General features: G+C 41.3%; 1 protein-coding gene across 2 annotated transcripts in view; it reads right to left on the minus strand.

Moving 5' to 3' along the window:
• Positions 1 to 27,726, minus strand: part of LCORL (ligand dependent nuclear receptor corepressor like) — a 108,324-nt gene that overhangs the window by 14,557 nt on the left and 66,041 nt on the right. The gene's annotated exons all lie outside the window — the stretch shown is intronic.

The following is a 27,726-nucleotide window of genomic DNA, read 5'->3' on the forward strand; positions in this document are numbered from 1 at the left end:
TCATATCCTATCACTTTAATCAACCTCTATTTTACGACAAATTTCTGTGTCATCCACTTCATAGCTGCCAAGTTTGTGGAAGCAAAGCCTAGTCCCAATGGTTCTATAGTAAAGTGACAATATTAGTCAGTTCGCTAACTTTCGTGACGCACAGCCCAAATGACTAAAAGGTGTCCCCCAACTGCCAAAAATTCCCTCCTCCCATTACATACATCAAAGTATACCTTACTGGTGTCTAGTTAAAGGAATGGGTTGTTCCTAGTGGTTAAATTAAAAATAAGTAATTTCAGTGTGTGTAACAGCTATCAGGATACCGCTAACAGTGATACAGACAAGGATGCAGAAGGGTACTACATGTCCCCCTGCCTCCACCTCAACGCGTTTCGTCTGGATAGACTTCTTCAGGAGCAAAATCGGCATCCCTATAACGAGGGGATGTTTAAATAATATGGGACGGCCATCTTGCACACGCGCTTTATGCGGCAGTCATTGCGCATGCGCAGGCCACTCGCGATCGCACAAGTACTTTATTGGGACTATCAGGAAGAACTTTTGTGGTAACATATCACTAAATCTTGTTTGTCCCTAATGAACTTTTTTTCTTTGATCTTTACGACTTCCATCTCTACCCTTTTGAGTTTTTTTTATTGAGGACCCGTTCATTAATAGCATAATCCTCTTGTGTCTTCTATGGTTCTAGTAATACATATTTTGTTTTCATTTCTTCCTCAATTTTGTGAAATGATTTGGTTTTCTTACGAATAATGAGTCATTAGACTAAGAAGCATTCATGTAAGGCCTGATCCCAGTCTTTCATGAACTCCAAATTATCTGTTCCAAAAGTAGGGGAATTTGATGATACGTAATCCGTTAGGGATACTGTCAACAACTATATATTGTTCAAGACCTTAAAAATCCCACCAGATGCGTGTTTCTTTAATTAATAATTTTTCTATGTCCCAAAAGAGACTGTCTAGATCTTATGGTGATTCTAATACATTTACATTAAAAAAAAAATTTGCACCAATCTGACCTGTTAGTAATCCTGTCTAAATTCTTCCACACTAATAAATATGTGGAGAAATACAATATGATTAGCTGCCTGTTTACAACAAAAACCAATAACAATGGAATATCATACAAGAGATAAACAATGACACTCAATACAGTATTGTATGAATATAAACAAGTTCAGTTCCTTAAAAATTCAGTTGGTAAGTCAAAAATAATGAGTCTAATAGGTACAACAGAGGATAGGCGCACAATGGTGGTATTATCAGAATAAATAATCTGAACACAGTGGGTATAGGATCAAGGTATAGTTTCCAGATGAGTGTGTGTCCAAGTTTCTGGGTTGGTCTCCAACACTGTAAATATTTAATCCAGTCTCATAGCATATGCAAGACAGAAATACCAAAACGTATCAGACCGTGATGTGTGTTTAGTGATATATCCGTCGTCAACTATTAAGTGCACACCAAAGAGTATAAAAATTATCTTATCTGAACAAAGACATCTCTATCTATCTATATATTTATCTATCTACATCTATATCTATCTACAGATAGGTTACTACACTGTCAACTTGACTACAGGACATGACTAGAATACAATTATATCACACTTTAAATTAAGTAGTGTCATTATTATTAATTTAACAAGCACAGTCTGTCATTCAGAGAACGCAGTGCTTATAGGGCATTATAACAATGACATCATTTCATCATTTTAACATTCATCATTATTTATTTATATAGCGCCAACATATTACGTAGCACTTTACAATTGGGGACAAATACAGTAGCTTACAATCTATGGGACAATGGGAGCTTGATACGTGAGGTTAAGTCTACATTTTGCATTTCGGTCCAGCTAGACTGCAAAGGTAAAAGTGATTTGTAAACTAAATGATCCCGTCACACAACAATGTTGGTCAGGGGGTAGTTGTATTGTGTGAAATTGTGAAACGGGTGGTAATAGGGTAATGTAGTGAGGTTAAGATGGTGGTTGAGGAATATTATAAGCTTGTCTGAAGAGGTGGGTTTTCAGAGAACGCTTGAAAGTTTGTAGACCAGAGGAGAGTCTTCTTGTGCGAGGGAGTGAATTCCATAGATTGGGTGCAGCCCGAAAAAAGTCCTGTAACCGGGAATGGGAGGATCTAATGAGGGTGGATAAGAGACGCAGATCTTGTGCAGAACGGACTTGCGGAGTTAGGAGATATTTTGAGACAAGAGATGAGATGTATGTTGGTGCAGCTTTGTTGATGGCATTGTAGGTTAGTAAAAGTATATTATATTGGATTTGGTAGAAAACAGGCAACCAGTGTAGAGACAGAGTGATTCAGCAGAGGAATAGCAATTTGCATGGAAAATCAATCTGGCCGCTGCGTGCAAAATAGGTTGTAGGGGTTTGAGTCTGTTTTGGGGAAGACCAGTAAGGAAGGAATTGCAATAGTCAATGTGGGAGATAAGTGCATGAATTAAGGTTTTTGCAGTGTCTTGTGTGTATATAACATGATTTAGATAGAGTCGATGTGAGAAACAAAGGATAGTTCTGAGTCAAAGATCACACCTAGGCAGCGAGCTTGAGAGGTGGGGTTTAAGGTCATGTTATCAACAAAGATAGAAATGTCAGGTATGCTCCTGTTGGTGGGTGGTAATATTATTAACTGTCTTCGAAAGATTTAGCTTGAGTTGGCGAGAGTTCATCCAAGATGAAATGGCAGAAACAGTCAGTTACACGGGACAACACAGATGTCGAGAGATCAGTAAAGGATCGATAAATTTGGGTATCATCCGCATAGAGATGACACTGGAAAGGAGCTTATTAGATTTCCAAGAGGAGCGGTATAGATAGAGAACAGCAAATGACCTAGCACTGAGCCTTGCGGTACTCCAACTGATGAAGGAAGCGGAGCAGAGGTGGCCCCAGAGAAATTAACAGTGAAAGTGCAATTAGAAAAGGTAGGATAAGAACCAAAATAGGACAGTGTCTTGAAGACCTAGGGATTGCAGTGTTAGTATGAGAAGAGAGTGGTCAACGGTGTCAAATGCAGCCGAGAGATCCAGGAGAATTAGGAGAGAGTAATGGTGTTTAGTTTTAGCAGTGATCAGATCATTGACAACCTTAGTCAACGCAGTCTCTGGAGTGTTGAGAACGAAAGCCAGACTGAAGAGGATCCAACAGGTTGTTTGCAGAAAGAAAGGGTGTTAGGCGAGTGTAGGTAAGTCTCTCTAGAAGCTTGGAGAGGCACGGGAGCTGAGAGATTGGATGATAATTTGAGAGAGTCTGGGTCCGAATCTTGTTTTTTCAGAATAGGAGTGATCACTGCGTGCTTGTATAGTGGAAAGATGCCCGTAGAGAGTGAGAGATTACAGATTTTAGTTAGAGGTGAAATGAGCACAGGACACAGAGATCTACCAATAGGATCAAGGAAATAGGATCAAGAGGACATGAGGTAGAGTAGGAAGATGAGAGTAGAAATTTCCTCTTCATTTGTGGGGTCAAATGAAGAGAGGGTGTCAGAGGGTGGTGGGAAGGAATTCAGCTTATTGCTTGTCGAGGAAGAGAATACCATTTCTAGTCTGATCTTATCAATCTTGCCCTTGAAGTAGGAAGCAAGATCCTGTGCACTGATAGTAGACGGAGGGTTTTGGATGGGAGGATTGAGAAGAGATTTAAATGTGTTAAAAAGGCGTTTGGAGTTAGAAGCCTGAGCATAGATGAGAGATTGGAAGATGTTTGTTTTGCATTGTCCAGAGCATTTCGATAGGAGCGGTAGTTAGAAGTATATGTGAAGAAGTCATTAGCGGTACGAGATTTACGCCAGTGACGCTCTGCTTTACGGGAAAGTTTTTGAAGATTTTGTGTTGCTGTAATGTGCTATGACTGTCATCAAAGTCGACATGTAGTCTGAAGAGTCGCTGGAGCCACTAGATCAAGGGCTGTTGCTAAGGTTTGGTGAAAATGAGGTACTGCCATCTCAGGGGAGGACAATGTAGAGATAGGGGAGAGATGGTGTTTGAGAGAGGTGGAAAATTGTTGAAGATTAATAGAATTAAGATTTCTGCGGGTATGAGGAGGCTTGGTAGAGTTAGACAGTAGAGAGGTTAGTGCAGTGGGGGTGAGCATGTAGCTGATAAGGTGATGATCCGAGAGGAGGAAGGGTGTGAAGGAAATTAGAAGCTGAGCATAGTCTAGAGAAAATAAGATCAAGGCAATAGACATCCTGGTGAATAGATGATTCAATCCAATGGGAGAGGTTAGAGAGAGTAGTTTTGGAAGCAGCTTTGGAAGGTGGGTTATCAATGGGGATGTTGAAATCACCCAAGATGAGGGTGGGGATGTCTGAAGATAAGTAAGGGGGCCAAGCAGAGAAATCCTCAAATTGTTGGTGTGCTCCAGGGGGGCGATAGATAACCGCAACACAGAGAGAATGGATTAAAAATGTGAATAGCATGTACTTCAAAAGATGTGAACGCGAGTGATGGGACATTTGGTAGAACTGTGAATGTGCACTGTGGGGAGAGAAGTAGTGCAACCCCACCTCCTTGTCTGCCTTCAGGTCTGGAGGTGTGGGCGAGATGGAGGCCACCATGTGAAAGGGCTGCAGTTGAGGCAGTGTCTGATTGCGTGAGCCATGTTTCTGTAATTGCCAGAAGGTTGAGGTTTGTTGAGAGGAAGAGGCCATGAAGGAGGTAAGTTTGTTACAAACAGAGCGTGCATTCCAAAGGGCACATTTAAAGGACTTTGGAAGAGAGGGGAGACAGGTGATGTGTTTGATGTTTGCTATAGAGCGGTAGTGTTCTGATGTATGTGTGTGAGGAGTGTGGGGGACCTGGATTAGGTGATATATCACCGGCTAATAGAAGCAGAGAGAGAGAGAGAAAGATCGGTAAGGGGATTGTAAGATGTTTGACCTTTTACTTTCTGGTGACAGGAGGAGGTTGTACTTGTTAGAGATAATAGAACAACAGTTTATGGGTGCTAACTAGAGGTGAGTGGAGTAATGAAAGTGCAATGTGGACAAATGTTTGTGTTGGTGGAGGGGTGAAAGATGATACAGTCCTAAGGATAATGCCATGGAAGGAGACCAAGAAAAGCAATTTGATAAACATTATGATTCAAGAGTGACAGCCACAAAGTAAGGGGATTTAAAAGAATTACCTATTTGCAGTGTTCCGTGTAGATAGTCAAGTAATGCAGAAATAGGCTGTGGCAGATATAGGTTATTCCTGGAAGTAATCAAATGTTGTCCAATGTTTGTCTAACTGTGCGTTTTCACACACTTTGTGAGAAAACTCACTTAGTGCAGAAAACAAACATACGTCTCACCCCACATACGTCACCCCATAGACTGAAGCTAATATGTAGTCAGGCTAATTTAGGAATACACTACAGCGTGCTAATTGCTCAGCTAATCAAAGGAAAAGAAAAACATATGTCGAATAGGCTAGAGGAGGCCAGATATCTATCATAAATTAGGCATCAATAAAAGACTCGGCCAACAATAGATAACAAATTCCTATTACATACTTTTTAAATACACAGTTGCAGGGATGAGATACACAAATTAATGAAGTTCAGAATAGCAGAAATTGAACATACCCCACATACATCACCCCATAGACTTTAACATTCACACAAAATGGAAACACAGATGAAAACTCAAGAACTTACTTTATGTAGAGGGATACAAATTATAGACACCCTGTGATGTGACATGCATTGAGTGTGCAGTGTAAGGCAGTTTGCAATTTTAGGTGGGAAACAGGTCAGGGTAGGAAAGCTACTGAGAGGCAGTTAAGATGCTCTGTAATATGAAGCCTCCAATAGCAGTATATTGATCCTGTTACAAAAATCTACATTTTATTGTCTTAATATCAGAATTAAAAAGTAAAGATATTTTCTTCATAACTCCTAGGTAGAAAAAACACCAACATGGAGATTGTTTTTCATCCACAGAAATTGAAGGAATAAAAGAAGAATGAAAAACATGAAGAAAGAACCTCTGAGCTGAAAGGCCGAGATTTACCAAAAAATTGGTTCTAATCGTGAAAGTTTCCAGGAATGTATAGTATATCTGGCTGCAGAATTCATAAGAGATTGAAATGGACCTAAACAGTTCAGTGCTAGGCCATAGGGTATGGTGGTAAAATGGGATTTTTGTACTTACCGTAAAATCTCTCACTTAGCACATTTGGGGGACACTGATCACCGTGGGGTATAGAGGGCGCTGTGTGGAGTAAGGCACTAAAAATATCTTTCTAGCCTGCTCCACCTCCCCTCTATGCCCCCTCCAGCCAACATTTTCAGTTTGTTTACTAACAAAATCACAAGAGGGCGAAACACAACCAACAGAACTGTCAGAACAAAGGGTGGGTGTGCAGTGACACCCAACTGGGCTAAATGAAAGATTTCACGGTAAGTAAAAAAAAACATTTTCACTTGCACTGCCAGTTGGGGGACACTGCTCATCTTTGGGTCGTCCCAAAGCTGTCCCTTTGGATGGGAATGCTCATGATGAGCGGCACGTAAAACCTTACGGCCGAAACTGGCGTCTTTGGACGCAAAAACATGGAACCTGTAAAATCTGGTGAAAGTATGGACGTTAGACCAGGTAGCAGCCCTGCACAACTGTTACACCGAAGCCCCAATGTCTCGCCACCCAAGAAGTGCTAACCAATTTGGTAGAATGGCCCATGAGACTGTCCGGAACATCCACTCGAAATGTAAGCCCGACAGGTAGACTCCATAATCCATCTGGCAACCTTCTGTTTTGTGGCCAGCCAGCCACGCTTTTGAATATCAAAAAGCGCCAGCCATCTTACGTACAGAAGATGAACGTTCTACATAAACCTGTAAGGCCAAAACCACATCAGACATCTAGAACTCTGCTGGTCTAAAGATCTGTCACAAGTGAAGGCAGTAATGACAATATCCTGGTTAATGTGAAACTTAGCCACTACTTTAGGCTAAAATGATGGGAAAGTACGTAAAACCGCCCTATCGTCATAAAAAAACAGAAAGGGAGAGCAACAAGAAAGAGCAGTTAATTCTGAGACCCTCCGAGCAGACGAAATAGCCAACAAAAAAGCTACTTTCCAAGTCAGAAGTTTCAAAGAAACCGACTATAAGGGTTCAAAGCCAGAATAACTAAATTGAGTTCCCACAGAGCTACCAGAGAGCTAAACAAAGAATGGACATGTAAAACACCCTGTGAAAAAGTTTGGACATCTGGCAAAAGAGCTAAACATTTCTGAAAATATATGGATAAGGCAGAAACCTGGAAGATCCACCCTGCGTGGCAGCCACCAAGGAGGATCCACAGACATTGCGAGAAGGTCCTCGTACCAAGACCTTCTTGGCCAACCCGAGGCCAAAAGAATCGCAGGAACATTTTCACGCCTTACCTTTTAACACTAGAGGTAACGTTGGGATTGGGGTAAAGATGTACACCAATCGAAAGTCCCAAGGAACGGTCATGGCATTAGACAGAAAAGCCTGCATATCCAGTGCCCGCGCACCATATCTGGCCACTTTGTTGTTCCATCTGGAAGCCATCAAGCTATTTCTGGCTGGCCCCACCTGTTGACAAGTTGGGTAAACACATCCAGGTAAAGCGACTATTCCCCTGGGTGAATTGTATGACGACTCAGATAATCTGATTTGCAATTCTCCACTTCTGGGAAAAAGACCTCCGAAATTGCCTGAACCCACCATTCTGCCCACTTCATGATGTGAGAATTCTTTCATAGCCGGGGAGCTTCTGGTGCCCTGGTTTATTTAAGCCACAGCCGTGGCATTGTCTGACTGGATCCATACTGATCTGTTCCGGAGTGGAGACTGTGCCTGGACTAGGGCATTGAACACTACCTGTAGTTCGAGTACATTGATGGGTAAACATGCTTCCTCCGGGGTCCAAGTCCCCCGTAATCTCAGATTTAGGAGAACCACTCCCCAACCAAAGAGGCTGACATCCATTGTCACCACAGTCCAATGAGGAACCGAAAACAGGTTGTTGGTGTTCAACCACCATTAGCAGGGATAGCCAAACAGAAGCTGACAAACAGAACAATTGGGCTGCCAACCGGGTGTGACCTTTTCCAATGAGACAGAACTGCCATTTGAAAAGGCCAAGAATGAAATCAGCCGCATTGCACCGCCTCGTAACAAGACACCATGCAGCCTATTAGCTTCATACTCTTAAGCAATGACACTTTCTTGAGAGCCAGCAATTTATTCACTTGGATCTGCAAGGCTAGAATCTTCCCTGGTGGTAAAAATACCCTGACACCTGATGTCGAACAGGAGCTCTAGAAGCAACATGCGTTGAGAAACCTCCAGACCTCTTCTCTGGGCAGGGGAGTTGACCTGTACCTTCTGGGGCTTGGACCTACCAGATCCAAAATGTACTCCCTTGAAACCACCCCCTTCATCCAGATGTCTGTGGTTGAGCAAAGTCACTGGTCCCAAAAGTTTAGCAAGCGAGCTTCCACCACAGTAGACCCCGGAGACAGGGCTAGCGAGTCATGCAGAGGGCTTCTCTGCAGGACTGTTCATGGGACGCTGTCCCAACCAAGCCTGCCTAACTCTCTGTGTACCTCCAGCCAAGGGGCGGAAGGCTGACCACGTGGAGGCACTCCCTTGGCTCTTCCCACCTGCCGAGAGGACTAAAACAGTCTTCCTTTAGGTTTGGAAGCGGCCACTGGAAGGAAGAGCTCTTTCCCCCAGTGGACTGAGCAATAAACTTCTCTAATGGCTGACCAAACAGAGAGAGGCCATCCTATGGGACAGTTTCCAGAGCTCTCTTGGATTCAGGGTCCGCCACCCAAGATCTCAGCCAAAGCGTACGTCTCGCCGCAATAGCTAAGATATATGTGACAATCCCTGACCCGCATCTATAACCGCAAATTTTGCAGCCTCCTTTACATGGTCTGCCAAAGGGAAAAATCATTTCTGGGAAGCCCCGTCTCTATACCTTCACTTAGAGAGAAAGATCATTTCTCAATTGCTTTAATCACCCAGGCTGCTGTCATAATGGGGTGTACCGAGGCTGCAGATGCTAAATAAATGGATTTAAGAATACCCTTGCATCGTTTATCAGTGGAGTCTTTTAAAGAAGCAGCATTGGGCACCGGGAGTAGGTTATTCTTAGTCATGTGTACGATGGGAGCATCCACACCGGGATGTATCTCCTAAGGACAGTGTTGGCTAACCTGTGACAGGTACAAAAAACAATAAGGTGGTCATCGCACAAGGTATAGAACCATCCTCATTGCATCATACACATAAATATATGCTAGATAGAGTTTTTGAGAGGGTGCTCTTTCAATATAGATCATAGAAATCTTGAACAAACAACCGAAGAGCGGTATAAGTATATGTGCAAAAGGCACTCCAGTTCTCTAATGATCAACAAATTGTTAAGTAATTGTTACATATGTTTATATAGTGATCAATGACTAACTATATAGATTCCAATCATGGTGCAATAAGCCTTTATTATTTGGATCACATATAGGCGATTAAAAACAAATTCTAAAAAATAAAGAATAACAATTGAAAGATAAAGAATAAAAAAATGTGTCCAAAATAGTTCAGACCTTAAGGAAGTAAGAGCCGGTGGGATTATATAGCATAAGGGATTCGTGCGATGTGGAGTAACTCTATATTATCATGATTATGTTATGCTCGATTTATACTCCAATAATATCTATCACACATGAATAAGATATCTCAAAGATGTTTTGAATATGTAAAGGGGGGCATGAATGGTAACCTTGGGGGAAATACCACCTAATAGTGGGAATGGGAAATAGAAAACGGTTGTGACAGTCCAGGTGTTGTGAAACTACATGTCCCAGGATACTCTTCCAGCAATAAGCTGCGATATAATGGCAAAGCATGCTGGGACTTGTAGTTTCACAGCACCTGGAGTGTCACAGGTTAGCCAACACTGTCCTAGGATCCAATTTCCACCTCAGGAAAAGGATAAATATGGTACCGCCTGGGAATTAAGAATTTGCCACCTGGTCTATTTCTGCACTCTCCCCAAATTTCCAACAATTGAGGAGATGGGGAAAAAAAATAGTTATTTTCTTAGACCTCTTGCCCACTTCTTGGACAGAATCAGCAATATTGAGCACCCACCTCATTGCTAGGATCAGGTCCTCAATACTTTGTCTGCCAGAATAATTGTCCTCCCACCCCGACAAATCTTCACAGTCAAACTTCCTCCTGTAAGGACAGCTCAGTCTTTGAGTCCTCAACATACTGAGCCACTGATTAGCCTAGGTGCTTGCGCAGCCTAGAAGCTGAAGCGGTCTGCAACACCCTTTCAAGAGAAGCAGATACTCGTGTCAGTCTTTGGACTAATCTCTCCTAATTCAGCATCCAAGCAGGATTTTGGGAGCACCCCACTTAATTGGGTAGCAGCTAAGATGCCTGTCCAGGGTGGAGGGCATCAGAGGACTGCGTACCCCGGGAAGCAGTACAGGTGTCGGCACCTACCATTCCCAAGTGGGTTGTCTCTCTTTAATTACGCAATGGACCTCGCCAGTTCCCTGGCCCATGCCAGGGAACTGGCGCCACCTCAGCTGCTCCTCCAGATGAGCGCTGACACAGGTACTCAGTCTCATAGTCACTGCACAAGCTGTCTGGTTCAGACCGTCCATTTGAAAATTTTGGTTGGCACCTAGAACAGGTGAAATACAGGAGAGCGACAGCTTTGGACATAGAACCTGTCTCTCTCTCTCTGACATGGTTGAAGGAAAGAGTAACAGATATGAGACAAACACAGCAGAACAATCTGTATCCAGAAAGGGAGCACTGTGTGTGTGTGACTGCAGGCTGCGGAACAGAATGCCCCGGAAAGTATGGGGGCGTTCCCAACTGCCATCTACTCCCATGCTAAATGGCCGCTTTTATTTTCATTATTGCTTGCCCATAAAGAACAAGATGAGGATTGCACTCTCCATCACAGCCTCACTCCGGTAACATGCTCCTGGTACTTGACCTTCACCGCTGGGTGTTTAGACAATGTTCCTGATCCACAGCCAAACCATTGAGCAGGAGACTGACCAGGCACATGTGAGGTGCCCACGGGGGGAGGGGTGGGGGGATGTCCGAGCGCCCTGTGAAGGAGCCGAGCTCCTACCTACTCTGGCCTACAGCCAGAAGCTACTTAAGAGCCTTGTGCCCTGTGGGGGGGAGCCGCGCTCCTATCTGAGGGCCTCCTGCCCTGTACCCACCTAAGGGCCGTGTGCCCTGCGGGGAGCCGCGCTCCTACCTAAGGGCCTCCTGCCCTGCAACAACTAGGGCCTTGTGCCCTATAAAGACCAGGGCCTGGTGCCCGTCTAACGAACTAGGACCTTGTGCCCTTCTACCGAACTAGGGCCTTGTGCCCTTCTACCGAACTAGGGCCTTGTGCCCTTCTACCGAACTAGGGCCTTGTGCCCTTTTAACGAACTAGGGCCTTGTGCCCTTTTCAACACCTACGATGGCCGCCCCTACCTGCGCCACAGGCCTAGTGCCTGAGGGTGCCCCGGATCTTGTGCCCGACCTAAAAGAGTAATTGATACTCACCTGCTCCGCTGGACCCGCCGTCTTCTGGTCTTCCAGGTTCTCCGCCGGCGATCGCTGCTCCGGCGTCTTGATTGAAGTCTTCGGGCAGCAGGGTAGCTCACAGCCCTTACAAGGGCTCCCTGCCGCTTCTTCCGCTGGACCGACGGACGCGACGTCCTTCTTCCTCTCCTCCGCCGCCGGACTCCCCTCGTGTCGGCGCCCTGCGGCTTATAAAGCCGTCGGCGCACTGACGTCATCAGCCGTTGCCGCGAGCCCTGATTGGCTTTCGGCGGCGGCGCCATTCGTTTGAATGGCCGGGGGCAAGCCAGGACTGGCCTGCCGATCCGGCCGCTGATTGGCCAGCAGCGGAAGGTGAGCCGTGATTGGCTCACGCACCCGCTGCCATCGGAACCTGCAAAGGGAAAAGAATACTCACCGCTGGACTGGTGAGTAGCTCCCTCCGGCGCCTCCCTCTCGGCCACCTCGTCGTCGGAGCATCCCTCCACACACAGACCGCAGGCAGCGCCGACATACCGTCTGCCTGGGGGACAGCTACTACAGCCGCGGTCCCCAGGGTGGCCTGCCATGCTGCCCTGGACAGCAAATGGGTTCCATGACACATTTTTAGTGCTGACTGAGCCTTTCCTGGGGACCAGCACTTGTGAGGGGGGGGGGGCGTCACTAAAGCACCTTAGACGCACTCCCTCACTGATAGTCACGGCGTTCACCCATTGAACGCTGTTCTTCTCAAACAAATTCAAAACAACCAATTCTAATCAAAATAGTAAAATAAAAAAAAATAAACAAACTATACCCTACCCTGTAGGCACTGTTAAAAAAAACTGAAGATGGTGGCTGGAGGGGGCATAGAGGGGAGAGGAGCAGCCTAAACAGATCTTTAGTGCCTTACTCCAAACAGCGCCCTTTATACCCCAAGGTGAGCAGTGTCCCCCAACTGGTAGTGCAAGTGTAATAAATATGAAAATAAGAAAAGATCCTGAGACATACATCCTACAAAATCAGAAAAAGGGGTACTGAGTATTAAAAAATAGGGTCGGTGTGACGGGAAAAAAATCCCACAGTACAAAACATGAGACTGATAATAGAGATCAATGACAATTGTTAAATGAATTTTAATTGAAAAACATATAACACAAGTAAAGGACATCAAAAGCATGTGCAGATAAGACCCTAGGCAAATGGAAAGAGGAGTTGGAATAAAAAGGATGCAGGTTGTAGAGAAGAGACATAGTCCAGGAGAAAAAAGTTAATAATAAAGTTGAGAGAGCATGTAAAAGAACGCCAAAAAAATCTGAGGTATTTTAAAGTGGGAAGAGTTCCTCCTGCTTAGATCAACAGTTTTGAGGTGTGAGGAGGTAATGGAGCTTGCCAAACATTGGGCTCAGTGACCTTTGGTAGCTACAACCAAACAGCTTACTAATACGTTTCCAGCATATACTGATTACATAGAGTAGCCCACGTTATGTTACCCAACATTCACCACAAGGTAAATGTAGGATTAACCTCAAAATGGTGATTTATTGATCATTATAATGGCCGCACTGTCAACACTCATGGTATGGACTTCAAAAGCTGGACAACACAAAGAGACAATTTTTGCATTGAATGCAGGGGCTGTTCTAAAAACAGTCCATGGGAAATGCCTTGTATTGACCAAAGGCATAGTAGACATAAATGGGTGTTTATTTAAATATGGTAGAAAAGGTAACTAAAATTAATTTTATTCATACTGGTTAAAACACTTTAAATCAGCCACTTTATAAAATATTCCAAGATGCAGAGCCATAGTAGACAGTTATTTCACTTTTTCATAGGACACATCAAGTAATCATATCACACAAATGTTAATGTGTTTATACAGAATGATTATAATAATATATTATAATAATAATCCTTAAATTTGGCATCATTAATGAATACTTTCTGCTGTTAAAATAAATGGAATACTCCCAACCTTTTTTTGCAATGGTTATCAATCTAAACTCGTTACTGTAGGGATCAGAAACACCCTATACATACTGATCTAAAAAATAAAAACTCAACTTTCTATAAATCCCAAGCCAAGGGTTCTTACACAATTTTTTTTTAATAAATTGGAGATGACTAATACTCAAAAAATGACTATATTAATCAGGCAGAAAGACAAATATTAAATGCTTTAAGGAACAATTCTGATCTTATTATCAAGAAAAGATAGAAAGGACAATGTTATAGATTACTAAATGAGAAATATTATGAACTAATCAAGAGATCCAACTGAGGCTTTAAATATGTTGGTTAACAATATACTAAAACAAACAATATTGAATAACTAGATCACAAAACAAGAATTTGGTTATACTTATATTGATGATCCACAAATGTCCCCTTTTCATTACTTGCCCAAAATTCATAAACCCCACCTGCGTCACCTCTGGTATTAACTGTAACTTCTTGTTTGTCCAAGTACTGCAATTTCTTTCATAAGCCCATTATATCCAATCTTCAATCATTTCTGACAAATGTAAGTGGTTATTTTAATTTGTGAGCACACTAACTAGAAATCTAGCTTTTATCTTACGAGTTGCAATGTTCAGCCACCAAACAAGGTAATTGACCATAAACACTGTGCTTCTGTAGATAAATATTATCTTTTCTTTATTTTTCAAAATTCAAATGTGTTTTATCGCACAATTATTTTAAAATCATCAAAATAGTTCACCATAAGATAGAAGGAGTAGCTATGAGAACTACTGTGGCTACCAGTAGAGCCAAATAATTTATAGGAACTTTGGAAACTAACATCAGAAGCAATCATACAATCTCTTGCTATATATATATATACACACACACATATATATATATATATATATATATATATATATATATATATACACACACACATACATATATACACATACACACACACATATATATATATATATATATATATAGTGTTACCATGTTTGTTTTCAATTATACATTAGATCATATAAATAGGTTTATATCCTATATGAAAAGTTCTTTAAACTTGGAAATGAATCAGTTAGTTCTTTACCTATCTCTTCTAGATTTAAACATTACAGTGCCTTCTACTCTTAAGAAGCAGACTACTAGCAAACACTTTAAAACTGTGGACTGTACATTGTTTTTATAGGCTAAAAGTGGCCACAAAAACATAGCTCAATGCTAAAAGTGGCCACAAAAAACATAGCTCAATACTAAAAGTGGCCACAAAAACATAGTTCAAAAGACCCAATTTATACAGTCGAAAACAAAACTGCGTTATTGATAGACAATATAAAGAGCAGGCTGATAATTTAAGCAAGCGGTTTGCTGATAAATTACATGGCATTATAGGACATAACCATAGAATTAAAAGGAAACATCACATTTTCATTGAGCTTCATTATTTATCTTATCCATGTGGCCTTCGAAATATTGGATGAACATCTAGAATATTCAACCAATGTTATGATCATCAGCACCAAAATAAATTAAATAGAAAAAGCCATGGTATTTATACACATCACTAAACACAAAGGGAACAAACTCTCCTCTTTGTGACATTTATTATTTACACAGTGTCCTAGTGAAGGCAAAAAACTAGAAAAATAAAAATCCTAATAGATTTATACCCTAGATAATTTAATTTCCTTTTGCAAAGGTTGTAATGATGGTTATCAGTATATTTTATATCATTTGTACATTTTGTCTATGTCTATTTTTAAGAATTGCTTTATTTGCTTTTTTTTCCCCCCAGTAAATTGTTTTTTATCTGGTCATTTTTGTTTTGCTTATTGCAATTATATATTAAGTCTTGAGATCTTGTGACCACTATTTATTGGCCTCTCCACCACACCATTATACACACCCCCTTAAAGCCAGTAGAAGAGATCAAATTCTTGATATGCATAACATTAATACCTGATCGATGGGGACCATTGCCTAGTGTGGCGTAGAACAGCCCAGTAAATGCTCTAATGTCAGATGACTCCTGGAAATAAGTTTTATTTCTATTTGTGCTCAATAAATGTATAAGCACTTGACCTATTGAAGTCCTTTATTCATCTAGTGTCCTCCACATTTTGTGTCCACTCTAAGGGGTTTATTTACTAAACTGCGGGTTTGAAAAAGTGGAGATGTTGCCTATAACAACCAATCAGATTCTAGTTATCAGTTATTTAGTACATTCTACAAATAAAGCTAGAATCCGATTGGTTGCTAGGCAAAATTTCCACTTTTTCAAAAATTGACAGTTGGGCGCTCATTGACTCACTAGATGTAATATGTATGGACTATTATATCAGGATTTATCCTAATTAGAATGTGTAAAGGTTATGAAAAAGGTGCATTTTGTAATAAACAAATTTAATAAATTAGATATATCATGACAATATAAAGAAATAAAAAACAAATTAAAAACAAATAATATAATGCAAGCACAGATGCAATTGGTATAAATTAAAACTAGTGGTGACTGATAATAGGTCTCAGTCCAAATTAAGATAACCAAGATAGTTATCTTAATTAAGATAGCTATAATTTTTATATTAAACAGATGGTATTGTAAATAACCATAAAACAGAGTTAAACAATGTTCAGTGAAAAGGTCCCTCCATGTACTTGGAGAATGAAAACAAATGCATGCTAAGGGTATTGGAACTGTATTTTTAGTGATCGCCGTTGAGTTGTACTGTATTCCAATGCATAGGTAGGTAATGCTGGCAGCTGGTATATGAAAATAGTTCCAATAGTCCAGATAATGGGAGACGAATAATCAATATTGTTGCCAAAGTGGCGGCATATAAGGTATAGAAAATACTTGCGTTTGTGGGGAATTCAAGGTTGGGTATCCAATGCGCATATGTAGAGAGCTCTTAGTGGTGCAGACGGGCGGCAGAGAGTATCGCATGCGTTCAATCTTGGAACGCACACCTGACAGCGCTGTGTTTCCGGTACATGTGGTCAAGGTGTTTCATCCAACCGGACTTTCTCAAGGGAGTGAGAAACTCTTGTACTTTCTCACTTTTTCAAACCCACAGTTTGGTAAATATACCCCTAAGTGTATTACCACTGCGACCAACTTGGCAATTGCCTTTAGATGGAAAAACAGATGTTCTGCCATAATTTATGCTGATGACTTGAATAAATAAATTGTGTTGTAGAGAAAATTGGTGGTATCTAAAAAGACAGTTCTACAAATTCAGAGCTACCTGGGTGACCTCTTCCTCAATCTATGAGCTTTTTAAATAATATGTGCTAACCTCATTTTCTGTTATTCCCTGATCCACCCTGTTTTAGCTTCATGCTTGGTGATTATTTGCAGATTATATACTTCTAGGATTTAAAATGAATTTAAATTAAATGTTTAAAGAAAAAGTACTTAGGAGAACCAACATCTAGAAAGATACCTACTGAATTTTCAGAGCATTACATGGGCCAGTGCTGAGACTATCACCCTGGCTAGGCTCATCAGTGCAGAGGAGTCTTTTCTGCTCAAGAAAGCAAAGCTACAAAAACAACCTCACCTAAACTGTGAAAAAAGCATTAAGGACACTATCAAATTGCTTCAATCCAGGAGAACATATTTTCAATTAGACATATTGTATATGCTTCTGGTTTTCAACATTAATCATTTCTCAAAATCACAACTCACCAGAACAAATAAAATACTGTCGTATTAAATTTAGAGTACAAACATTACTGGGAGAAAGAATTACCAAAGCGTCAGGCATTGAGAAGCTTATATGGCAAGCTTTGAATATACCGTTCACTAACATCAGGGGGGATAAACATAACTACAGCATGTAGGTACCAACCCTTTGTGATATAAGTGCCACTCCATCTAATAACCACACCTCTTTTTCACAAGCATTCATCACTGCCAACTCCGTCACAGAGAAGACTATATTGGAACTAACAGGATCCCTTTTAAACTCACATCAGGTCGGCTTATTAAAAGGACCTTGATAAGAGCACTGTGCAGAGAAAGACATGACTGAGCCTTGATAGGCCTGTGCCTACTGCCAAATTTAGTCCTGACTAACATACAATCATAGAAGAGTTGTAGTGTTTATCTAGCTTCACTTTTTTCTATAGAAGTGAAGGAATCCAAAAATGTTCTTACCCAAAATATGTGATCATCCGCAGTGTATCTACGTTGGCGCAGTCAGGACATGGTTAAAACAGCAGGCTGTAATGTCAGTTACAGCCCAAGCATTTAGTGAGTGCTGTGTTCAAAAGGCGGGTGGATATGAGCACTACCGAATTCACTGCAGGTATGTCGCTAGGAAATCTTGTGACGTCAACATCATTATCATCATTTTTCTGTAAGGCGCTACAAAACTCTGCAGCACTGGACAGTCATAATGACAAATACTACATAAAAACATAACAAGTACACACAAGGTTGACAAAGGAGGTATAGATGGGTGGCAACAGATAGACAGGGCCCTGCTAACATCACTTGGATTACTTGAAATATGGATAATATGGATGGTCATTTAAAAGTGTAGAAGTCCAGTCCGGATCTCTTCCGACATCAACACTATTTAATTTAGTGCCCGATCCATTAAGGAACTTAAATTAAGACGTTTCTTATTTAAGTCTACTGGACAAAACCATGTTAAAATGCAAGGGGTGAAAAATAGTTTTCTATTTTACACATAAGTTAAATACTGTCTGTATTTTTCATGTAGCAAACAAATATCAATTTTAAATTTCAGTGTACAAATAAGCTATCAAGTATTTGTGTGCTACATGAAAAAACAGTCAGTATTTAACTTATGTGCAAAACAGAATACTAATTTGCACCCCTTGCATTGTAACACGGTTTTGTCCAGGAGACTTAAATAAGAAATTTCTTAAATTAAGTTCCTTAATGAATCAGGCCATAGGTCTAAAAGTGTTGTGTGCAGTGAAGATCCATCAGAATATTCCCCTCTCACTCAACTGGGTCTCCCAAAGAAAGGGGATAAAGAAATGTTAACACCCTTGCTATAATAAAACCAAATCAGCTACGTCCACTGTGTATTTCTTACAAATAGAGGGGAAGGGGCAAGAGAGAGGAAAGCAAACATGCAAGAAAGTAGAGTGGGAGAAACAAACGTAGGAGAGGGGGAGACACATGCACGCCCCTGTGCAAGAGAGGCATACAAGCACACCCCCTGTGCAAGATAGGAATACAAGCACACCTGAGCACGCAAGACAGTCATGCGCTCTAGAGACTGATAAAGCATGTCCTCACATGAGATGCATCAATGTGAGACAAACATGTGTGCCTGTGAGAAGGAGACATAAGTGCATGCAAGAGAGCAAGGGTTACAAGAATGCAAGAGAGGGACACAAACACATGCGAGAGACAGATGACACAAACATGCAGAGGATACAAGCATGCGCCAGAGAGGGATACAAGCAATAAGACAAAACAGAGATCAAGCATGAGAGTGCGCATATGCTACAAGTGTGTGCAAGGGATACAAGACCACAACAAGAAATACAAGTACGAGAGCAAGCGAAGGATAGAAGCACAATATAGAGGGATACAAGCGCTAGAGAGAGAGGGGGGGATAAAACCGCAAAAATTGGCAAGCGATAAGCGCAAGACGTAGCGAGGGAGACAAACACACAAGGGATACAAGCACGCAAGAGATACAAATGTGCGAGAGTGATAAAAGTGTGTGTGGGATTCCAGTGTGTGTGGGATGCAAGGCACGAAAGTGAGAGAGGGATGCTCTTCCGAGAGAGGCGTAAACTCAAGTTGGATCGCATGCAAGAGAAGGGAAATAAAAGCAAACTAGACACTGGAAATACTTGCGTGCAAGTGATGGGGAATACAAGTGCATTCGCCCAAGAGATGGTAAATAAGGAGAGCGAGAGACAAGTGCATGCAAGCGAGCAAGAGACCAGTACCTTGACGAAAATAAGGTTACAAGCTACATGCGAGAGAGGGCTACAAGTGCAAGAGAGATGATACAAGCACGAAAGATGGAAAATACAAGCTCAATCGCGCACAAAAAATAGGAAATACAAGCGTGCAAGAGCAATACAAGTGCATAAAAGCAAGGGATATAAGCAAGCGAAAACATACAAATGTGCAAGAGAGCGACAGATACAATTGGAAGAAAGGGATCCAAGCACGTCAGAGAGAGGGATCCAAGCTCATGTGCGAGAGTGAGGGATACAACCACAAGAGTGAAAGCAAGGGAATACAAGCAAGTGAAAGGAATGGATACAATCGCATAAGAGAGCGAGGGTTAAACATGCAGGAGAGAGCTAGGGATACAAGACTGAAATTTACCACCCCATGAGAGCGAGAAATACAATCTCGAGAGAAAACAAGGACACAAGTGTAAGAGAAGGTATACAGAGAGATCAAGGTACACGAGCACAGACAGCAAAGTGTGCGAGAGAGAGAGAGACATTGAAATACAAGAGCGTAAGAGGAACATATGCGCCTGAGAGTGAGGGATACAAGCAAGCGAAAATATACAAGGGATACAAGTGCACGATACAAGTGAGCAAAAGAGGAAGTGATAGAAGCGAGAGAGAGTGATATAAGCATAAGAGTGAGAGAAACAATTGTGCAAGAGGAATGCAAGCGTGAGAGGGATTCAACCATGCATCAGAGTACAAAAGATACAAGAGCGCAGCAGATAGATACAAGAGTATGAGCAAAGGATACAAGAGCGCAAGAGAAGTTCAAGTGCATATGCAAGAGGGATACATATGAGAGGAATAAAAATCCATGCAAGAGAGGAATACAAGTGAAAAATGGGGATTCAAGCGCATAAAAGGGGGACCGTTACACAAGAATTTGAGAGACAGAGGCGCACAAGTGAGAGACTGAGACACGTGCACAAAACAAAGAGAAACACTGGTGAGAAAAAAGAAATACATGAGAGAGAAAAGGAAGAGACAAAGACATGAGAAATATAGAGACATAGGCGCATATGTGCGCGCAAGAGATAGAGGCGCACATGAGAGAGAAACAGATGTACATGAGAAAAAGAGGTGCACAAGAAAAAGTGACAGGAGCATATGAGAATCAGAGACACACAAGACAGATGTGCGCAAAAGAAAAATAGATGAATACAAGAGAAACAGATGTGCACTAGAAAGTGAAACATGCGTGCAAGAGAGAAACACATAAAAGTGTGAGATATAATAAAGATATATACAGATATAAGGATACATAGGACAAAGACAAACAAACAGAAAGTATTATACAAAAAAAAAATTAAGACTCGCAGGAGAGATAGATAAGGAGACGCACACAGAGAGACACATATATCAGAAAGATGCACTTGAGACCGAGGCATAAGAAAGGTAGACACACGTTTGAGATACAGAGACATACACAGACAGATGGTGATACACAAAGAAACAGATACACAAACATATGAGAGAGAAAGCAAACAGGAGACACACAAATAAGAGTATGGTAGAGAGTCATATAAAGAAAGAGAGAGACACAGAAGAGAGAGGCAGACACATGCACCCAAAAGTAATACATAGAGAAAGAGTGAGAAATACATAGAGAGTTAGCGGTACAGAGACAGACATACAAAAAAAGACACACACAGGAAAGTGAGACACAAAGGAGAGAGAGACATGCAGATGGAAGGACACATCAAAGAGAAACACAGAAACCGACATAGCTAGATACAAAGAATGAGAAACAGAAACACAGAGCAGCAGAGACAAATACAGTCAAAGAGAAACCGTAATGTACAGAAAGACAGCTACTCGGAGAAAGAAACATGCACAAAAAGAGAGAAGGGCAGGTTTGGCAAAGGGATGGGTGCTACAAGACCAATACCTCCACAATCATCTATCCTTTTGTCTTGCCCCCTCCTTGTACCAAACCCTCACTGATATTATTGAATTGAGAGAGTGACAGAGAGAGTGACAGAGAGAGTGAGAGAGAGAGAGAGAGAGAGAGAGAGAGAGAGAGAGATTGAGAGAAAGGAAGAAAACACACAAGAGATACACAAAGAGAGGCTTAACACAAAGAAAGAGCAAATTATACAAAGAAAGAAACACACAGAGTTTTATTTTTTTATACTTTTGATATAATGGGCATGCACACCAGGGGGTAAATGTAAAAGGTAAATGTATCAAACTGAGAATTTTCCAGCGGGTTTGCAAAGTGGAGATGTTGCCTATAGCAACCAATCACATTCTAGCTATCATTTTGTAGACTGTACTCAATAAATGATAGCTAGAATCTGATTGGTTTTTCAAACCCGCCAGAAAACTCTCAGCTTGATACATTTACCCCCAGGGGTGCACACAGTTTTTATGACTATCCCCACAATGACCTGTCTGGGGTTGTTTTTTTTGTTACAGCATACTCCCATGTGACAATCTTTGAAAGAACATATTCAAACTCAACTAGTTATTCTTTTCATGGACCTGGTAAAAGAAGCGATTGAGAGAGATGATGAGGATTATGCAGCTAAATCACTTTTCAACACTTTCAGCAGCTTTAAGGCTTCAAGTAATGCATTTGTGAACACGAAAAAAGAAATAAGAGCGTTGGCGACATCTCTAAAATAAGAGGCAGAAATCCGAAGAGAGCTCCAACAGGTTTGAACTGAAGCACATCTGAAGACCTGAGAATGGAGAGATGAAGGATATCCCTCCAGATAAAATTTCAGGTGGTGGCCAACAATGGATTCCTTGCTGTGTATAAAATGTGGGAAGCCTGAACATTTTCACAAGAAACCACTGGTCAAATATGTCAGATGCTCAAATGTCCACCCCAGGACTAGAAAATCAGACTAGGTCCAGAGATGAAATTGACCAATCTCATTGGGACATATCCCGACATGTGGACACGGATTGACAGAAGAGCCATGGTTTGCTTCCTCAACACAAACTTCTTGGTGATCACTATGATCAAAGATTATTTTCAACATTATGGCTCATGGTGCTGCGTTAAAGGATGCTAAAGACTGCTTGCCCTTCACTGCTGCAAACAATCTGGAGATCCCATTCTACGTTTATGCCAAACTAACTATTAGAAGATATCTGTGAGAAAAAAAAGGATCGCAATTGATGAAAAGAAACAAGCCCAAGAAACAAAATCGGTGATCACTGGCATGTATGTTCTGCAAGAAGTAGATAACCTATTGTTCAAAAATATGGGGTTTTAAGTATTAGGAAAAATTACCATGTACCCAGTCTGAACAGAAGTTGATGTAGAGGGTTTTCAGAGTCTGTAAAAGAAAGAAAATTGAAGCAGAGGGAGAGGGATTGGGGATAGCAGGAACCTAACACCAGAGCAGTCTATAGCCAACAGCCCAGCAGGAGATAGTGGGAACAAGAGGTATCCCAAAAAGAAAAATTGTGTTAGCAGAAACCCTGAAAATTAGCTGAATCCGAGAAGAGGTGCTGGTATGCTACTCATTGGGAAAAGTGATCAATGGATGGATGCCAGTAAGCTAATTTAGGGGATCGGCCAATGCGAATCCCTTGGAATACCCTGTCATGTTAAGTGGAACCGGAGCAGATCTCCAACAAATATCTAGATCCTAAAAAGGCTAGTCCAAACAACATAAAAGGGAGCATAACCACATATCTGGTGGATGGAAGAGCTCAAGAAGGTGGCTGGAATGGTCCAAAACATGCATCTGGAAGGATTGAGTCTTTCGGTCAAGCACGAAAAAAAATTTCAGGCCTTTTTACGAAAGGATCAATTTGTTTTCTCAAACCATTAAGACGACTACGGAGGTATAGAGAGCACTCAACAACAAATCCTCACAGGTCACAGTCCTAAGAGATACTGATGTATCCCACCAAGCTTATACCAATAAGTCAAGGAAATGTTACAACAGATGTTGAAGAATGCTAGTTAATTTTGCGTAGATTACCACAAACTGAATGCTTGCAACTACTGTAATGCAATTGTCAAGGATTGAGGATCCCTAGCTGCTCTTCAAATCTTTGTATTTCGTCAGCAGTTCTGGCAGGTGATGATTTATCCTCACGACAGGCCTAAAACACCTTTATGACACTCATTCGGCCATATGAGTATAACCAAATGCTATTTGATGTCACCAATGCACCAGGAAGAGTCCAGCAGTTGATGGAACAGTGTTGGGGGGGGGTGCGGGGGATGAGAATTCAAAGACCATATTGATGTGTTTTCAAAACATTGACAGCCATTTATCAGAGGCACCTTGAGTTACTTTTTGATAGCTTCCGACAACAATTGGAATTGCAGCCAGTAAATGTCATCCTACAAAATTGAGTCCGTTATCTGGAACTAATTGTGAGAGCTGAAAATGTAACACCAGACCCGGAAAAGACAAGAGCAGTATTAGATTGGAAGATCCTCAATACCGTTACAAACTTGAGGTCCTTCTATTCAAAAATTGCAGAACCCTTACAGCAACTATTAGAGAGACAACCAGCATGATAGGAAAGAGAATATCCAGTAACAAACACAGTGAAAATGGGAAGAACCTCAACAAAAGACTTTTAATCATCTGAAACAGGCTCTGGTTAATATTCCTGTCTTAGCTTACGCAGACTATACGAAACCAGTTATTGTTTATACTGATGGAAGTAAGCTAAGCGAATATGCCATTGTGACCCAATGACAGGAATTGAGAGAATAACAGCTCCTTCAAGTTGGAGTGGATAGCTCTTGTTTAGGCAGTGACTTAAGTTTGCTGAATACCCGACGGCTGCTACTTTTGAATTTGTGACCGATAACAACCCACGTGGAATCAGCTTATCATAGCTTATCATAGCAAAGGTGGATTGCTCATTTAGCTCAATTTATAATTACAATCTGATATCGCTCAGTAAGAACTCATGCTAATGTGACCTCCTTGTCTAGACAGCCTACTGGCCTTCCAGAAGGTATGGATGAACAGCAACTAGAAGGACTGAACATTCTGGGTTCCAGACTATAGAGATATCTGCTGCCCACACCTGCACACAAGTATTTCTTCCCTTCTTCTCCTTCTCTCCCCGATAAGTGATAAAAAGCGCATCGCTGCCGGTGATCTCCAGAATATTGCTATCATTTTATGTATGTGCACTCCTAGGGCACGACCATTGTGGACTCTGTCTGAAGCTCTGTACGACATGACTTGTCCTTTGTTAGACTGTTCACAACCATTTCTGAACATATTCGTCACCTTATTCCTTATGCAATGTTACCAATAAACCGGTGGTAATCTTATTCCCGATGATGGAAACCCCGACAAGACTCACCGTGACATCTTCACTGAGAATCCTCAGCAGCCCTACATATTCTTAATCACGACTGTTTACCAAACTGACTTGTAGTGAATGCGATGAATTAACAGCCCGGCAGCACAGAATGATGTAGATGTGCACGCAGACACTAATCTTTCTACAGTTAAGGGGGCAGTTATAGAATAGTTTACGGCTACATTATGTAAGGCTTATTAAAAACCAATGTAGAGGCGGCGCCTCTTTCAATTAACCCCCTTAAGGGTAGAAAGATTAGTGTTGGTGTGCACATCCACGTCATTCTGTGCTGCCGGCCTGTTAATTCATCTAATTTACTCCAAGTCAGTTTGGCAAACAGTCGTGATTAATAATATGTCGGGCTGCTGAGAATTTGCAATGAAGATGTCGTGGTGACTCTTGTCGGGGTTTCCAGAATCGGGTTCAGTACCCAACCCCAATAAACAGCATTTAAAAACATAATAAAACAAAACATGGAGGCAACTTTGAATCATTACTGAGCTATGTAAATTATATAAAATCCTGCACAGTCTGATCACCCCCAATGAAGTCATACTTGGGAACCATTTAATCACACCCTGTTAAACATATTGAGGTCAGTGGAGAAGACCAAGAGGAGAAACTGTTCAGAACATGTACAAGAGGATACACCACTTTCTTCTACATGTTTGGAAGAAGTACCCAACTGCCAGTAGATCTTATTTACAGTCATCAGAAATGCAGCAACGAAGAACCCCTAATACCTGGGTTGATTACTATTATGATAGACTGTGATGAGTACAAGAGGAGAATTCTATAGGAGTGAGGGGAGGCATGGTCTGAAGAGTGGTGGGGAGCGCCATGGGATCTATCTCAGGCCTATCACTTTTTGTAAGGGAGAAAGGATATTAGTCTTCGACCACAGGAAGTGAAATAGAGTGAAGTTAAAGAATTAGTGGAAGACCATACCCTATATTATATTACAGCCACACCCATATTCACCTGTATATGTAGTAAGGCCAGAACAAGGGGTAAGACATAAGTGTACTTTACATCATAATTCACTGTTGTCTGTGTCTTTGTGGAAATCACTACATACTGAAGAAACGCATCAGGCAATTATGCTTGAACATACTGTGATTGGAGAGCATTATTTTGCAACCATTGATTCAGGAGACAAGGCCGAGAAACTTGTAAATGTCAGCTTGATTGCCTACATAGACCTCCTTCTAATAAACTGGAGCAGTTATTTGTGAAGGATCAAGTGTTTGCCGTGTGACCCGGAGAAACCACTTGTTTAAACTGCAGGGTTGGCTGCTGCAGACTGATTTGGGGATGGGATGACCCTTTGATGGACTGTGGCTGAAAATTACTGAATGCTTGTTATGGGTGACTCAGAGAGAAGGTACACTAACACTACAGAATTGTCTGCTAATGTATGTTGTCAGCTAAGACTAACCCTTATTAAGCTTTGATATATCATCGACATTTTTTGTGCCACCTATATCTTGCAGGATTTGTGATCTTAAGGAAACCTATTCCACACAATGAGACCAACACATGTCATTTTTAAAAATCTGCAAGCATACAAAAGGAGGTTGGCTTTTTGAACACCCCTTTGTAATTATATGAAGCACTGATTAAGCTAATCGTCCATTTGCCAAGGTTGTGCTTTGGATATTAAACATCTGAATAATTACCAACGAAAGTCCAGCTCCTGCACCTCTGTTATATAGGTGGTGTGCACCAGTTGAGAGTTCTCCATGAGAGGATAACCCAGTGGGGAGATTGACTTGAACAGACCAGATGACTTCACTGCAAATCAAATCAAGAATGGACCTGGTACAAGTGACGGCCAGCCAAGTGAACAGACCGCAGAAGATATTGTGAAAGTAGTACTTTTGGACTGCCTTCCAAACATTTTCAATGTGCTGAGATGCTCGGATCATAGCGATAGGAACATTAAAGGTGTATGCAAAGAGACTTTACAAATAACCTACTATAAAGGAAAGACTGTAAAGGAACCACTTTGCGTTTTTAGAAGGACAAGATGCAAGTGGCTAAAAATGGCCTCCAACAACTGTAATGCATTTTGATGTACAAAGGTATTTTAATAAAACATGATAAAATGTTATGGAGGAACGGTTCAGTGATGTAATAATAATTGATGTTGATCGTTGTAGACATGTTGAATGTTCAAAATGAAAATTGTTTGTCTTGATATTACTGCAGTAATCTGTAGCATTATCTGGGTGTGAGTTGCTATGGTAACATCCCATGATCATTTAGTGACAGTTGTCAGAGAGAATGGTGGGAGAGTAAGTCTCTGTGGTAACAGGAAAATAAAGTAGATGCATCAGTTACCAGCATGACAGGAAATAAAGAGAAACCAAATGCGGAGAGGAGTCATTTAAGAGAGAGAAGGTTTACGGAATGGAATAGTGCAGGGGGACGAAAAGCAATAGGACACAGCAAGACTGTAGCGTCGGTGAAAGAAAGAAAAGAGAAAACAAAGGAGCTGTATATTGTGTCAGGAGTAATAGTGCAATTAACAAACAATAACAACTAAGGGGTCACATCATTTGAAAGAGCAGAGTTCATTGAAGTCCAGATGGGGAAGATCCTCCTCCATACCTGGACTGCTTAATGATTCCTGTACTAAAGGGATTTTGCTCTCTCAGTGTGCCCCTGAGATTGTAGGTGCTAAAATGGGGCACTAAAAGTGCCCACCCTCCCCTGCACTACATATTTTTTCAGTAGTACATTGGCAGTTCATCCAATTACTGATGTGTATGAGTTCTCTGTGCAGCGCTGAGGAATTAGTGGAGCTATATAAATAGATGATGATGAATGATGTCATCAATCCCCAGCACTTCTCTTGGACCCTGTTGACAAGAAATACTGGTGGGCTAAGGACAAATGGGACTCAGGCCAAGAACTTTATGGCTA

This window comes from Mixophyes fleayi, chromosome 1 (assembly GCF_038048845.1).
Source record: "Mixophyes fleayi isolate aMixFle1 chromosome 1, aMixFle1.hap1, whole genome shotgun sequence".
NCBI lineage: Eukaryota > Metazoa > Chordata > Amphibia > Anura > Limnodynastidae > Mixophyes > Mixophyes fleayi.